Below are 12610 nucleotides of genomic sequence, written 5' to 3'. Positions count from 1 at the left end.
GGTGGCTCAATGGTGGTGCACACTTGTAGTCCCAGCTACTCAGGAAGCTGAGGCAGGAGGATTGCTGGAGCCCAGGCATTTAAGTTTGCAGCAGTGAGCTATGATGATGCCGCTGCACTCTACCCCAGGCAATAGAGTGAGACCCTGTTTCCAAAAAAACCAAAACAAAACAAAACTAAAATAAAAGCATTGGATCCTTATTGTACATAATTTATTGAAATATATATCAGCTATATCAAAGCATTAAGATTTTTTAAATTAAAATGTTGTTATATGTGATGAAAAAGAAAATGTAGATGACAATTTAAATTAAGCAAAAATGAAGGATTTGATAAGCAAGAAAGAAATGGAAGATAAATAGATTTGCCAAGAAAAAAATATAAAATGTGTAAATGTTAAACATCTTGTAAAATATTAAACATTTATTAAAAACTGAAAGATATACTATAAATAGACCAATATTAATAGCAAACAAGGCTGATATAAAGTTAATATCCTTATGAAAAGCTTTAAAGAAAATAAGAAAATTTACTAATTAAAAAATAAACCTGAATATGTTTAACCTCCACTAGTCAAATATTCTACATGCAGATTAAAGAGACAAGAATATGTGACTTTTTACTTATCCTAGAAATATTAAATCTGAATATTAAAATGACTAATTTTATAATTAAATGCTACTGCTGCTGGGAATATTAATGTGTATACATTTTCTGAAGAGCAATTAGCAATGTATATCAAATATCTAAATATTTATATATTTTAGCTCAATATTCCCACTCTCAGGACTCTATCTTAATAAAATAATCATAGGTTCTTACAGAAAAGATTTCTGTCCTAAGCTTTTAGCCACAAAATGTTTCATTTCAGTCTTGTTCAGCGTCATAAAACAAATTTTTATTTCGGTATTTAGTACTTTTAGATACTTAATATATATTTCTAAATAAGAAAATTGATAACTGAATTTTTAGCAGCAATAATGGAAATAGGCTTAAATATCCAGAAAAGAAAAAGTTATATACTGCTATGTACAAAGCTATATAAAAGTTATATACAGTTATACCAGTTATACGAAGTAAGGTGATTGTGGTAGCCGTATTTCAAAAGGGACTCAAAGATCCTTGTCTCTTGGTATTCATGCCTTTGTGTAATGCTCTCTCCTTGAGTGTGGATTGACCTTAGTAACTTGTTTCTAATGAATCACATATGGGGGAAGTGATGCTATATGACTTGAAGACTAGGTCATAAAAGGCATGAACAATGTCACAGAATACCAACCACACACAAGGTTATTTGGAGACCATGATAACATAATACAAAACAAGGCCACATCATAAGTTTGTCTAAGCATAGGCAAAAACAAGATCACTCTGCCATCCACAAGATACCAAACAACCCCTCTCTTGGCCAAAATATGTGGCTGCTACCTCTTTACCAATTACAGTTTTAGCTTTGTGGTAGATACAATCTATTGAGATATCCAGTCATAGACTTGTCCTTGCTTTCTGACAGCATCCAATCTAATACAAAACCTCCTTTCCTTCAACCCACCCTTAGACCATCCTACCAAACCCCAGATCCTGTAATAGGTTCTAGGTAATACCTAATCACTGAGATATTCTGTGGTCTCCCACTGTGTGTGTTTTCCTTCACTGCAAGGAGTAATAACTCAACTTGTTTAGCTGCAGGTGTATTACTGGTGGTCTTTGGCTGAAGGACATTGATACCACTAAGAAGTTTTAAGCATGCTTACCATAAATTTTAACAAGATTTTATTGAGAGAGCTGATAAAGTGGAAAGTAAACGCAATAGAGTAACTTAAAACTCCTGTATAGACAAAAATAGATTTACATGGCCCTTCTGGGGTCAATTCTCCCACTTCTTTTCAAGGGCAGCTCTTACCTTTTCCCGCTTCACTTTCCCTTCAGTACTGACCTCCACACACTTTCTGGAAGCACTAAATATAACTTTAAATCTCAGAATATGAGCAAAATTAAGGCTATGAGTCCAAAGGAAACCGGGAGATTTGCCCCTCATGTCACTTGTTTTAGTTCATGTCCCCTAAAATAAGACCTTGAGATGAGGTACATGTGCCAGTGATTTATTAAAGAATTGCTTCTAAGAGGAATTGTCAGACAGTGAACAGAAAGGAAGGGATGAGGTCAAGCAAGATTGCAATTACAGGCAAGATCCCAGCATCAGCCTGCTTCACAGCTCTGAAATGTAAATTATACCTCTGACTTTCTGTTAACTTGAGGCAAAGTTCTGGACTATCATATTCTGACATCAATTAATCATTGGCGAATGGCCACTCCAAAGGCACATAACCTCAAAGGCACTTCCAGTTTCAATGGCCAGGAGTATCGATACACAGAGAGTCACAAATGGGAGTAGTTTGAAGCAAGAGCAAGCAGAATCAGAAGTATCACAAAAGTGGAAATAGCTATTTGCTTTGAAACTCTTCAGAGACATTATGTAGACCCATGACTCCTACATAACAATCTTACACAGTGGGACCTTTAATTTCATGACTGATATTCATTTTAATATAATTTTTCTAAAATTCTCCAGAAATTTACTGATTATATAAAATCAATATTGAAAAATATTGAAAAATAATCCCATGAAGTACAACCCATGGTAAATTCAGATTTTCCTGCAACAAGTTCAATTTGGTCCCTTTTTTACTTTTCCCCCAGCAAGTGTTCAAGAAAGGGTGAGACCAGCTTCACTGTGTGCCACATTAATACTAATAGATCTGTTAAGCACATAGTACAGTGCCTGTCACTGTAGATCCTAAGTATCTAGTAGCTACCTTTATGATTGCTTTGTTCTAAACCCCTATCCTAACAGGAAGTTAAATGCTAAGGAAGAAAATTAACTCTTTTTGGCTATTCCTTCACTATTCTTCCTGTCCACCTAACATCTGAAGGATATGTTGGCTGCAGCCATGTGACAGGACCATCTGTAACTTGTGCATTTGGGAGTCAGAATATTTCCTTTCCCTAGATTTATCCAGCATGGCTGTAATTGTTCAGGAACAAACACACGTCTTGTATGAATTTGTAGAGGGAAGATTTTCGGAAGTCTCCGTGACTGCTTGGAGGCAGCAAAGGGTGGGAGGATAAGCTGCCAAGCTATCTCTTCCATCATAATAAGCACTAATTGAATGTCTTGTTTGAAAAATATGTAAAACTATAAAGACATCACTTAGAGGGGTTTGGGCTGCAGCCTGGCCAGACGCAATTCTGTGTCTCAGACATGATATCATAAGCCAATTAAGATGTGTTACATATTTTAAAATATTGGATTTGCTTAGAGTAATACACTAATATATTATATTACTATAATATTAATATATACTGTATTACTATAGTAATATAGTAATTGCTCAAGTAATATAGGACTTTTCCTAGACCACCCTTAGGAAAATGATGGAGATCTCTCTCCCTGCCTCTGCCTCAAACCTTGTTAATAAACCTTATTCAGATTGATGGCTTTCCCTCCTTCTAGGCTCCCATTTAAGTATACAATGCATTTCCCAGTGCTGGAATTTCCTTCCTGTCTCCAAATTACAATTTGCTTTCTCACTGTGTTCTAACTCATTAGACCTGAGGGTCAAGAAACAGAGAAAGGCAGAGACTTAGCTAGAAGCACCTACTTTAAGAACATCCAGCTAGTTGGGACATGGTCAGAAGTGGATTTTATAATAGGTTGCATGGTTTTATTGAATTCCTTGGTAAGAATAAAGGTGGAATTTTGTTGGAATTATACTCAGGGTCTTTAGAATGCCTAGATGCTGCTCTATTAATCACTCTTATCCCCACTGATCAAGTTTAGAGAAATCTAAGTGCATAAAACAAAAGAACAAAGAGAATCAAAATACATTTTTAAAACATATTGAGAAGTATCTAATCACCTCTAATGCCATGGCATTTGTCAAAACATGATATAAAGAATGTAGCCTGGACTCAGTTTATAAAAGGTATGTTCCATGAGCTAATCACTCAGGTTAGCCTTCTCTCTGCTGAGGCAAATATTGGGGAGGAACATTGGCATATTCAATTCTAGAATGGGAAGAAAGCTAGAAATTTTCCTTCTTAGACATTGCTCCATTTTTGTTTTCTCATCAACCAAAAGAGAGCCTAACATAAGATCAAGCAAAAGTATGGCTGTCCTGACTCACTTCTGTGAGACTCCTTCCCCAATATCTTGCTTTGTTTTCTTTTAATCCTCCTAGAACCACAGGGGTGGTTGCCTCTGAAACTGACCAGAGCAAGCATTAATTTAGTTAACTTTATTGGCAGATTATTAATATTTACTAGACTGGTATTGCACTCTCAATTCTATTTACCACGTTATATTAATGGTGGTAACAACCTTCAACCTAAGGCTAGGATGAGGTTTCGAATAAAGCCAAACAATGATGATCCAAATATGTAAATTCTTTACAAGGCCCTCCTTATTCTGACCTGTGATTACCTAAGAGAGGCATATGACCCATGCTTAAGAACACAGGGCTCTGAACTAGAATGTCTGGCTCAGTCCTGATTCTGACACAAAGGAACATAGACATATAGGAACTTGGACAAGTTAGTTATCCTCTCTATGGCTCATATCTCTAGTCTCCAAAATGGGGTGATAATAATACCACCTCATAAAGTTTTTGGTTGGTTAATGGAATTATTACATATATACTATTTAGAAATGTGCTTGACACAGAATAAGGAGTATATAAGAATTATCCATCAGTATTAGCACATTCATTTAAAAAGTAAAAGAACCAAAGAGAATTGCCTTGTTTTGACTATACAGTGGGCTCCTGAGTTCTGATGAATCAGATTAGATATTCTGCTTGGGGAAGAGTTAGGAGGGAGACAGTAGAGGCAGGCTTAGACTAGGGAGACTAAAAATGTAATCCAACATTTCCATTTCCCATATTACCAAAGCAGAGAAAACTGAAGGACGAGGCAGGTGGGATACTTCCCTGGAGACCAAGCAAGGAAGCTGAAAGCTAGGGATGGCCTGACAAAGTTATATAACTCATTTAAAGGTACACTCCTCCAAAAAATAAATGCCATCTAGAGTTACTGTCACAAACATTGGTACAAATCCATGTGATAGTCTTAACAAAAAAGAGTTATCCTTTGATGACATTAGATTTTTATTTTTTGAAAGAACCATCATTTGGATACAAAAGAGGAGCGAATATGTGGTAATATGTCTTTTTTCAAAATATGCTACGAGTGAAAAGTAGTGTATTATTTTAATTTCATTTCTTTGATTTCTGGTACCTTTTACATATATTTTTATGTGTTTGTGGGCTGTTTTTCCCCCTCTTAGAAGATGACTTGCATGTGCGTGCCCATTGTCTGTTTTTATACTGAGAATTTCTTCCCCTTATGGAGTTGCATCTACTCATGGTGAACATTAAGAGCTTCATACAACACTTCTCTGACCGCCAGGGCAAAGCTGTGTTTGGGGCAACATGCTCATGTTACTAAAGTTCATTAATTCATTGCTTTCCTTCTTCCTCTCATTTCCTTTGCCCCCAGGCTCTCACGTCCTCATGTGCTGCCATCATGGCCACTTGGACTTTCCTGTTTAAGGTAATTTGTTTGACAACAAAATGTGACACATAGAACCAAGAAAAGCAGAAACTGACAGTGATATTTGGATTAATGATTAGGAAGACAGACAAAAATATGGGTAAGAAAAATTACCCAGATTTAAAAGGTAAAATAAAATTGGTACACAGTGATTATTTACTGAACACCTACTAGGTTCCATGCAAGTGAATTTAGACTTTGGCTTTAGGAAAGTGATATATAGTGTTTGACTTAACATAACCAGACATATATTTTGCTAGAAATAATAAAGAGTTGTAAATGAAATCAATTGTTTTGGGAATTTAGAAGAGGATAGATATTAAGTAAGTAAAGGGGCTGCTAACTATCAAGAAATCTAGGATGATTCTGGGATGAATCTGATATTACAGGAAAAAAAACTATTACAATGGGGGAAAGGAAGGATTAGGCACAGATAATTTGGGAAGAGTTTTACTTGGGGAGCTGCTGTGTTTGGACTGGCTCTTACTGGCTTATCTGTGTATAGAGCACGTCTATCAAAGGCTGTCTGAGAGGCAGTGTGCAATGTATGTCAGCTCTCACTATGCAAGTCTTTTATGTAATGATGGAGAGTGGTTCCTGGATGATAGATGTTACTGCTGAACCAGGGGAAATAGTCAGGAGCTCAGAGGTGCTGAGCAGATAACAGGCATTAATTCCAGGGTACACTGACATTACAGGGCAAAGTAAGCAGCAATTTGTTATTTGGTGGTTGGACAGGATTTCAGCATGCTGACTTAATAGATGGAGCAAAATAATAGCCCTGTTGCCACACAGATCATCCAAAAACTTGGAAAAGCAACATATTTCTTTTCCATCTACATCTACCTGGCATAATAAGGGACAGATTCCCTTTCCAAATTTCCCATTCAGTTGGAAATCACATGGAGGACCAAGTTTAGTCCTGATGATGGGAGGTACACCTAACATGCTAACCCAATTGTGCCATTTCTGACTCAATAAATATTGTTGAATGAATTTCCTGATTTGTTTCCTTGTTTAAAAAGTTTACAAGTCTTTATTAATCTTATTCCACAAGTGTTTATATTCCCACTTGCCACTTTGTGCCACAACTAACATACCTGTGAATGTCCACATTGCCATGCATTAATAGTAAGCTTCAGCATACGACTAGCTTTATAGCTAAAGTTATTACCAAGCCAAGAGGCTCCAGATGTTCATTTGAAACAATCTGGCTGCCTACCTGTATGAAAACAGTGTTGAGTGACCCTACCCATTAATAAATTATGAACAGATCTTTAGAAAGAGACATGTGAATTCTTCAGTCCAAAGGTAAGACATTTAACTCATAAAGTCCATCTGGTACTACAAATGGTGTTTTGGCTTTGAGTTTTTTGTTCAAGGACATCTGCTAAAACCTTTTAAATAAAACAAAAAGAGCTGTGATTATCTTTGCAGTTCCCAACTGATCTACCAATTCTAGGCATAGGATTTATATCATTTGTCATTTTAGAGCATACTTGTCCTTAATATACATACAATTGAATTGTACCATTATGCTATTGGAGATAAGCATCTTAAGGAAACACAGGGATATTTACATCTTGTAAAATCTGAACTTAATATTCACTCTATCCACTTCCCACTATTAGTTTTTATTTTCTTATTCCTATTAATAAACTAAGTGAAATTAACTCCTGTTTCTAGCTCAAGCTTTCTTCTCTGGTTTGCCATAAATACTTCAAGGACCTCACATGAGGATTGAATAATTTCTTTTAAAATTTATTTAATTAATTAATTTATTTTTTTGAGACAGAGTCTCACTCTGTTGCCCAGGCTAGAATGAGTGCCGTGGCATCAGCCTTGCTCACAGCAACCTCAAACTCCTGGGCTCAAGCGATCCTCCTGCCTCAGCCTCCTGAGTAGCTGGGACTACCGGCATGAGCCACCATGCCCGGCTAATTTTCTATATATACTTTTAGCTGTCCAAATCATTTCTTTCTATTTTTAGTAGAGACGGGGTCTCGCTCTTGCTCAGGCTGGTCTCGAACTCCTGAGCTCAAACTATCTGCCCGCCTCAGCCTCCCATAGTGCTGGGATTACAGGCGTGAGCCACCATGCCCAGCCTTCTTTTAAAATTTAAAAATGCTCAAATCCTTTCCTACTTTTCTGCTAATTATCACCAGATATATATTGATAGTTCCTTGAATTAAGAAGAATTCCAGGCCCTCATAATTCCAGTAATTTTTCAACAAATAAGTTGACATTATTGGACCAAGTATTCCCATTAATGCATTCTGAAATGTATGTTTCCATCTTTAGCAGTTACATATTATGGAAAATGGAATAACCCCAAAATTAAGTTAATATTATTATTTACTTGTTATATGACTTTCTTATTTCCCTGAATCTATCAAAGGGACAGGACAAAGTTCCTTTTTGTGCACTATATCCTGGCTCTCATTAACTTCTCATGAGTGCTTTGATAATCTAATAGAATATCCCCAAGGAGCTTTCTTAAGGAGTAGGTACTAAAAGAATCTGGCAAATGATTGTTTTATCTGATGGCAAAAATAAAAATCACTTATAGTTTTCTGTTTCCATATAAATTTAACTAGTTATTTGATTGAGGTTGTGTGTTCATAATGGCTGACATAGTTATGTTTGCTTAAAGAAAGAGTCAATTCAATAAGATAAACACCACAAAGTAAAACCTCTTATGTAGAATAGATTACACTCTAGAAAAGAAGTGATGTTTAGTACAGATAAAAGTATTCACCCAAGAGGCTCAGCTGGAGGTAAGTTGACCATGTCTGCTTGTGGAGGTCTTGGAGTTATCTAGATCAGAGCCTCCATACCTACAGAAACACTCACAATGACTATTGTATAAATGAATGAATAGACAAATGAAGAAAGAAATGAACAAATATCAAAGAAATCTTGCTGTCTCTACATCAAAAAGGCCTGCTATACAATTTTATCTCCAGAAATGTCTTTTCTGCCTCTCTGTTTACCCAGATGATCTTGGAAATATTTACATCTATTTGTGATAATGTGTTGGGATGAATCCATTTTGAAAAAGTATTAGCAGTTGGGAGTTGGGTCAATGTATTCTGAGTGGGCTGACAATGTGGGAGAGCCAGAGGAGAGAATGATTTCTAGCTGTCAGGATCCCTTCTCTCACAGGTTTCCATTCTACCTTCTTCACATGGAGGTGTGGGGTTAGGATTACAAAATATGGTTTTGGGCATAGAGGAGAAAAATAAAGATTATCTTTTAGAACAGTATTGCCCTTAACAAAAAATCCATAATGCAAACAGAAAAGCTGGGAAACATTTTACAGCACACACAAAAAAATAGATTACTGAGGCTGAAATGAAAGCCTAAGGTGAATTCCAAGGCTCTGCCTTCGGTTGGGAATTTGATTTGCAATCTGAACCAATACATCTTTATGTTAGATTTAAATAAAATTTCAATCAAGGACTCAAAGCTCAAACTATTTATTCTTCTGGAACTCCCTGCTCATCATTATTTAAACATTGGTGTTTAATTTTTTAGTGAGAGAAAATGAATTAGATACTTGACTCTAACTCCCCTATGGAGAAAAGTTTGTAGGTCTTAAAAGGATCTGATGTTGAACAATCATCATCATCATCACCATAATCTAAAATATCATCACTAATATTGACTCACTACTCACTGAGACTGTTCTAAGATTCTTCCATGAGCCTTCTCATTGAATCCTTCCAAAGCTGAGTGAGGTAAATGTGTTATTACCATTTTAAGATGAGAAATTTAAGGCTCAAGAAAGTTAAATAATGTTCACAAAGCCACAAAACTTTATGTTTTAGGATAGTGTGTGTGCTGGTTGAGCCAGAATTTATTTATTTATTTATTTTTATTTCAGCATATTATGGGGGTACAAATGTTTAGGTTATGTATATTGCCCTTGCCCACCCAAGTCACAGCTTCAAGTGTGTTCATCCCCCAGAGAGAGTGCACCACACCCATTAGTTGTGTCTATACCCATTCCCTCTTCCCCCCTCCCATCTGCCCAACACCTGATGAATGTTATTACTATATGTGCACTTAGGTATTGATCAGTTTATACCAATTTGATGGTGAGTACATGTGCTGCTTGTTTTTCCATTCTTGTAATACTTCACTTAGTACAATGGGTCCAGTTCTATCCAGGATAATACACAAAGTGCTATATCACCATTGTTTTCTGTGGCTGAGTAGAACTCTCTGGTATACATATACCACATGTTATTAATCTGCTCATGTATTGATGGGCACTTGGGTTGTTTCCACATCTTTGCAATTGTGAATTGTGCTGCTATAAACATTTCAGTGCAGATGTCTTTTTTATAGAATGTCTTTTGGGTAGATGCCCAGTAATGGGATTCTGGATCAAATGGTAGTTCTACTTGTAGCTCGTTGAGGTTTCTCAATATTACTTTCCACAGAGGTTGTACTAGTTTGCAGTCCTACCAGCAGTGTATGAGTGTTCCTGTCTCTCCGCATCAACACCAACATTGGCCTAGGCAAAGAATTTATAAGGAAGACCCCAAAGACAATCGCAGCAACAGCAGAAATAAATAAACGAGACCTGATTAAATTAAAAAGCTTCTGCACAGCCAAGGAAACTATCACAAGAACAAACATACAACCTACAGAATGGGAGAAAATATTTGCATGTTATACATCCGATAAAGGACTGACTGCTAGAATCTATAGAACACAGGAAAATCAGCAAGAAAAAAATCATACAACCCTATCAAAAAGTGAGAAAAGGACATAAACAGAAAGTTTTCAAAAGAAGATAGACCAATGGCCAAAAAACATGAAAAAATGCTCAACATCTCTAATCATCAGGGAAATGCAAATCAAAAACCACAATGAGATATCACTTATCTCCAGTGAGAATGGCCTTTATCCAGAAGTCCCAAAACAATAAATGATTGGGTCAAAATCTAAACCTAGATAATCTGGGGAAGGAGCAATGAATATGTGTGAGGAGCTCAGCTGAGCTGAGGAGAGCTGAGCCGCCAGTGTTGGAGTAGCCAGTTGCAGGAACAAACCAAAATAGCAACAGTCAAGCCTTTAATCACTTAACTGCTATAGTAAAAGCAAGGGACTAAACCACAGAAAGTAACTACTATCCCCTTGGTTACATTTTCTGCCCATGAAACTGCACAGTGGTTGAGGGTCAAGTAGATCAACGGATGTGGAGGTCATCTCATTATTTATTTGAGAAAATCTGAACAAAAGTCTCCTACAGTTTTATGGTCCCTGGGGCCTGGTGAAAGACAAGGAGAGCAGAAGGTATGAATGGAAAAGTACTGGAGTCAGAGTGAAAAAAAGAGATCTTAAGGTTTCCCCATTTCCCCTCCCCATAAGGAGGTCTCAGCAGAGGCACCTGAAAAAGGCCTTTGCCCAAAGCTCCAGATAAAGAAGCTTTGGAATGGAGCCTCCTAGGCTAGGAATACAGGATGTGTAGGACCATGGCCTGCCGGAGGGGCCTGAGACCTTGAATGCAACTTCCCTTGGAGCCTGCAATGCATTGGCTGTGGGCTAAGTCCGGTGTGGGGAGGCTGGCTTTCCCCTGCGAGGCCTGCCAGGTAAAGCCTTTGTAATTGGCTATGGTGGGGCCTGAAAAATCACACTTAGGTTTTTAGTTGGAAGCTGGACCCCTCAGTCTGCAAACCTAATGTGGATAGAAGGTCAATCACACCTGTTCTCTCCCCATCCCTCAGTGATTCTGATGTGACTTCCTTTTCATTCCATTTTGAAAATCTCTCTGTAAGTGTGACACTGTGACTGATAGAATTATGTTTTCCAGTGTGCTGGGTTAGAAAAAAAGATTAGACCACTATTCTAGATTTCTGAATAAACATAGCAAATGACAGCAAATTAGTTTAAAATTTATAAATTCACAAGATGAAAAAGAATAGAAAGGCAGAAAAAAAATTAACAAGAGATGTCAACACAGTATTAGAAGATAGAAAAGATGGGGGCTTAGGAAAAGAGGGGGAACCTCACTGCAATGTAAAACAAGATTATTGCACTCCACATCCCATAAAGACTCAGAAATGGGCATCTTCAAGTATCACAGAAGGTGAACCTGAGAAAAGGGGCTAGCACAAAGGGGTTGTTTGACAGGTTTACCTATGCACAATAACTGCTCTTCCCCTGATCCATGGAAGACCAGTGATATATTCTGTGGACAAGTGAAACCCAAAAGGCTGCAGTCCCTGTTCCCTCAGGCACCATAGAAGTTAGGGGTGAGTTGTGAGACTAAACACTGCATGCTGAGTGTTAGGAGCCCCGACCACCTTTTCCATCCTGCTCTCATGATTCTGGTGCACAGGTGAAAATGCTGCAGGCAGGAGACTGGAGGCTTCCTCTTTGGAGAAACTGTCCTGTGTGGGTCAAGCCACCGACATTCAGTTTCTTGCCTGACATCCCAACAGTGAAGCTTAAAATCTCATGAAGCCTTTTCATGAAGTCAGGAGTGACTGGCGTTTTAAGAAATCATCTAATATGAAAGACAGATGACCAAAGAAAAAAGCAAGAAACAAAGAGAGAAACTTAAAATATCCTATAATCTCAGAGGGATAATCCTATGTCTTAGAAAGATAAAGGAAAATACATCTGTTAAAAAATAGGATGCTAGAAAACAAAAATAATCAGAGAATAAGAGATAGCATTTAAAATGAACAACATGTTAGCTTAAATTAAAAAATAAAAGCATTCTGAGAGGCTGGAGAACAGATGGAGTAATGCTTTGAAAATTCCAAGAGAAATAAATGCTTTTCAGTTTAGACTTCCATGCCAAGTCAAGAGGACTATAATTCAAGACCAAGAAAGAGAAAGAAGGCAGAATCAGTGGATCCAACAGTGAAGGGTGATGAGTGGTCCTTGGGCAACAGTTGTTCCACAGGCAAGAGAACCATGAGACTCACATAAAGCAAACAGAGCTAGCACAAGAAGAGGACTGTGTGAAGATTATCCTTGAC

This window comes from Lemur catta, chromosome 4, assembly GCF_020740605.2.
Source record: "Lemur catta isolate mLemCat1 chromosome 4, mLemCat1.pri, whole genome shotgun sequence".
Lineage (NCBI taxonomy): Eukaryota > Metazoa > Chordata > Mammalia > Primates > Lemuridae > Lemur > Lemur catta.
The sequence above is the reverse complement of the archived record's forward strand: the minus strand, read 5'-3'. Positions refer to the sequence as shown.